Consider the following 5139-nt stretch of genomic DNA (forward strand, 5'->3'; position numbering starts at 1 on the left):
GGAAAGCCGCCGCGCATGCGATGCGGGAAACCATTTGACGGCTTTCCCCGCTCGCGCGGCTGAATTAAGCGCATTGCCGAACGCGCCGCCGCGGGTCTCGTTCTCCTTGAGACGCGTGAAGTACTGCAGGGCGAACTCCAGCAGGTCCCCCGGCTGGTTCCTGAGGACCTCCACGGTAAAGCTCTGCAGAAGCTCCGTCAAGCCCTCGGGGATTTCTATACTCATTTCCTGACGGTGAAATGTGCGCAAAATTCGGCCCGATCTTGCGCGTAAAACAGTCGGTCCCGTTTCGCCGCGTCAGCTGAGAAGAATGACCCGCAAACGCGTCAGAGGGAACGCGACGGATTTCTCACTATTCCACCATCTGCGTCTGCTTCCTCTCGTGTCCGACCGTGTCCTCTAATTTGCGGGTGTATAAATGGCAGGGAATTCAAGAGCTGGCATCCCTTTTTTGCGTTGCGTTGCTGGCTACAGGAAAGCCGCCGCGCATGCGATGCGGGAAACCATGGCAACCAGCAACCCGGGATTTGCGCAGGAGGAACGCGAACGCGACGCGATGAGCTAGAACGCAACGCGAGCTCTTAAATAATCCCTGCGATTTCACACGAAAGATATTATGACGTTTTTGGACGCGTACCATGGTATTACTATAGTATTGTTTTAGATCACCATATTGCAGTGTATGTAAATAGCACAGGCCTATATGAATATGGAAATCATTCAGGACTATGGTAGGGAAGACCGGGGCTAGTTGTCACACTTTTTTCTCTTTTACATATATTTCTCAAGATTTATTTAAAGGCACCTTCAGTACATAAACAAACTTGACTACTAAAATAAGTAAATACAAATAAATCGATATACGTTTTACATAAAATAAATCATGAAATGACAAAATAAAAAAGGTAACAAAAATAGAATGTTGTCCATCAGAAACTTAAATAAAATCATTTAATATAAAATAATTTTTTTATAAATATTATATCAACTAAAATTACAATATACAGTATGTATGTAGGCTATATATAAATATTATATAAAATTACAATATAGGCTACAGTATGAATCTCCTGTGACAACCTACCCCAGCCTGACTTTTATGAAAAAACCCAGAGAACATAGTTCAGCAAGACATTTGGCAATTCAATTCAGACTTTACAGTCAGTGAGAGATAAACTTTTCCTGTGTGACAACTAGCCCCGGTCTTCTTTAATATATACAGTATCAAAGTACCATTACCAACACTGTACATAAAACTGTGTCACATCATACAGATTCAAGACAATGCAGAAGATGGTATGAGGTAAAGTGCTATATATTCAGCGTTGTGCCTCTTTAGAGTGACGCTTTCAAAAATAATTAAGTTAATGGATAAACAGAGACCTCAGGCAGAATTAGACTGAGTGGGTTGCTGGTTAATCCCTGTTTGACGACAAATATGAGCTGATTATGTTGAGATTATTAAGCGTGAATACATTTTAAAATTGGAGAGTAGAGTTTGACCTTCTGGGAACAATTAGATTGTTGTTATATAAAGGTGTGAGGCCTTCGCCCCTCTCTCTAAATCTATTCTGTGTTTAGAATAGAATAGAATAGAATAGAATAGAATAGAATATTAAAATAACTTTTTGGGAAACAAAAGATACATGGAGACATATTAATATTAATGATAGTCAGAGCACAAAAATCATGGCAATTTTTTTACAATGCATTCAGCAGTGAAATATATAAAAAAATATATAGCATTTTTGATAATCAACTGTACAGTTTACAGCTAGACTGCCATCTGCTGGTCACTGGTGGACGGACACTCACAAATGTCTTCGTGCCACAAAAGAGAAAAAAGCAGTCTGATTAAATTTAGATCATTTTTACATTGACAGTATTTAATTAATTAATTTATTATTAACATATTAATTTAAAATGTTGTCTAGAGAGCTCAAAGGGTCAAATAGCTCAGGCTACGACTATGTTTGACAAAATACACACATAAGTGAAAGTTAAATGTGCACAAAGTATTTTTTCCCACTTAGATTTTTCCACTTAAGTTTTACTTTTGATTAATCTGTTTGAAATGTTAAAATATGTTTAAAATTATGATAAACAATTTGTACATCTCTGATTGGTTGTTTAGACAGCATGTTTCCACCATGGGATAATTTTTATTTTTTTTAAAGGTAATTTTGGCTTTATCTCAGAATTCAGATTTTTCTCGCAATTGTGAGAAGTAAAGTAAGAATTGTGAGATGAAAAGTCGCAATTACCTTTATTTTTTAATTCCATTGCGGTGGGGGGACAAAACAGAATTGTTAGGTGTAGACTTTTGGAGTTTATTTTGATGATGAGTTTATTTTTGTTTAGAATATTGGAAACTGATATGAGTTTTTCAACAAAGCGGAGCCCGTGAAATTACAAGGCCGACAAATATATTGTCTCCGAATTAAGAATTCTTTCCCTCGTTTTATAGATAAAACATGCCATATGTGTGTGTGTGTGTGTGTGTATATATACATAAATCTTATATATTGTTGATGTTGAATATTTCAGTATATCGTTTCATATTCAACAGATTTAACCAACAAAGACCAAAACACTTTGTATTTGGATGTCATTTCTAACCTCTATGACTTCTTCTTTGCGACACAGAAAGAGAACATTTGAAGATTATTTTCTGTTGATGTTTGAATATTCAGAGATGTGAATGAGATTCAGTGGAAAGACTGAGAGGGAATAACTTAAATTTTGTTCCTCATGGAAGGTTATCAAAGTCATATACATAATAGACTTATGTTTCTTTCATGGTGCTTTTTGTCCATTTAATATGTTTTTTTTTTGTCCTTGACAGGACCATTGTATAGAGGAGAACAGCAGTGTAAAATTCTTCAAAATGTATCATTTTATGTTTCAAAGAAGAAAGAAATGGATACAGGGGTTTGGAAGGACATGAGGGTGAGTTTTGAATTTTATGAGAAAAATTATTTTGTTATTTATTATTTATTTATTCATTCATTTAGTCATTAATCATTTTGATGGTGAACTCGCATTGGTTTGGCATCACAGCGACGGCAGTCTTTAGTGCATATAATAAAAACTACAATAGTATATAATACTAAAATAACACTTATTCAGAGGGATATTCAGCTTGTTTTGGTGTTCTAGATGTACATTATAGTCCACTAGGCAAAAAATCAATAATTCCAATCATCTTTTGCTGATCATGGCTTTTAAAAGGTTAAAAACTCGATCTGTGACATTCATTTAACCTTTGAATCACATCAAGATTACAGTTTTTCCCAGCAGTTTTGCAAAAACACTGTATCTTCAAGACTGAAATCCACAAAGTTCAGAAAAAAAAGTTCAAAAACTGATTTTTTTTTTTTTTTCAGATTGCAATACGTTTTACAAGAAAATGCGGATTCAGTCTTTCTACATCAAAATTTGAATTGCCATTTCTTTGTAATATAAATTTCTGAGTGAAAATTGCTTCAAAGGAAATCCAGATTTTTTTTTTCAGTGATGTGAAAATAACATGACTCTGATGTTGCTGCATTTGATGATGCACAACACTAAGTGTGCAGCTCATACTTTCTTCCGAGACAATGATTTTATAGCTTAGATGATTTAATAGAGATCTCATTGATGTCTTATTTACACTGAACAAAATTATAAACGCAACACTTTTGTTTTTGCCCCCATTTTTCATGAGCTGAACTCAAAGATCTAAGACTTTTTCTATGTACACAAAAGTGTATTGTGGCCAGCCTAAGGCACACCTGTACAATAATCATGCGGTCTAATCAGCATCTTGATATGCCACACCTGTGAGGTGGATGGATTATCTCGGCAAAGGAGAAGTGCTCACTAACACAGATTTAGACAGATTTGTGAACAATATTTGAGAGAAAAAGTCTTAGGTCTTTGAGTTCAGCTCATGAAAAATGGGGGCAAAAACAAAAGTGTTGCGTTTATATTTTTGTTCAGTGTAAGTATCAGATTTCTCCTAACTGTCTTGGGAGTCAGTAGTATGTCAGTAAGACTATAGAGCTATAAAATGAATGTGGAGAGCAGTTCAGATCATTTGATCTTCTCTAGAGGAGAAACATGAGATTACTGGAGCCTTTTTCTCATGAGAAAATTTCACCTAGCCTCCTTTTTTTTTTTTTCTAACCTGTGGGTGGAAGTGTTCTTCATGCACTCACTCTTAGTTGTGGTGGTGACCGTCGTGAGGTTGGGGTACATTAGGTGGATGTCAATAATAATGGTGCTGGAGCAGACGGGACCTATGCCTATTTGGGAAACAAAGTGATCTGATGTTCCCTCAAATGGGGAACCAGTCAAAGTAACCTGTTTAAAACCCAAATGAAACAGATTGTATTCATTGTTTTAAACTTTAGAATGATGAGAATCTGAACAGAATTCCAAAATGAAAGCTCCACTGAGGAGAAACAGCTTGCATATTAAAGCGATGCCATTGTTGATTTCTCTTTCCTCCAGATAAAGCATCTTAGCGTGGCTTGAATTCACCTGATGCTTCGAAGTCCTCAGTGAGTGGGTTCGGGTGGCTAAATCATAGTGGCTAAATTTGGGCCCTGGGTGGCTGCTTGGGCATTTGGTGGACTTCTTCAATGTAAGTCAGTGGGATTTTTCACAATGAGCAACAGTATAGTGATACTTGCCTATACACTAATTAACCCTTGTGCGTCAATTAAAAAAAAGTTACACATAGGTCCATAGTGGACAAAAATGTCCATGTCAAAAAACTGTCATAAAAATTTGAAGCTTGGGAGCACAGAGTTAAGTTTGGTCTCATTTTAAAGAAGACCCATGGCAGATTATTGTTGAAGTAAAAAAAGTTTAAAAAGTGAAACCAAAAAAAAAGTTCTAGATGTTTAGGTTTATGAAAATGATTTATGAACGATGTTTTATATAAAATATATATTTTATGAAACATGTTGAACTCTATACCTGCTAGAAAATCAAAGCCATAAATCTAAACAAGTTGTGTTCCAAGTTTGAGGTTGATATCTCAAAAAATGTGCTTTCAGTATGTTGTTTGGGCGCAGTACCAAATTTTCCCCATTAGATGCCAGCAAAACTCTGCTGGTGCACACAGTGGTTGGATTTGTGATTTGCAGTAGA

The 5139-nt window shown here is 36.0% G+C and overlaps 1 protein-coding gene across 1 annotated transcript in view; it reads left to right on the forward strand.

The window, feature by feature from the left end:
• Window positions 1–2933: 2933 nt before the first annotated feature.
• Window positions 2934–5139, forward strand: part of LOC107701046 (coiled-coil domain-containing protein 34-like) — a 12367-nt gene continuing 10161 nt past the window's right edge. Inside the window, 1 exon segment of the mRNA XM_016502961.1 lies at window positions 2934–2949. The gene's annotated coding sequence lies outside the window, so the exon portion shown is untranslated.

This window comes from Sinocyclocheilus anshuiensis, unplaced genomic scaffold (assembly GCF_001515605.1).
Source record: "Sinocyclocheilus anshuiensis isolate Anshui unplaced genomic scaffold, SAMN03320099.WGS_v1.1 scaffold1468, whole genome shotgun sequence".
Taxonomy (NCBI): Eukaryota; Metazoa; Chordata; class Actinopteri; order Cypriniformes; family Cyprinidae; genus Sinocyclocheilus; species Sinocyclocheilus anshuiensis.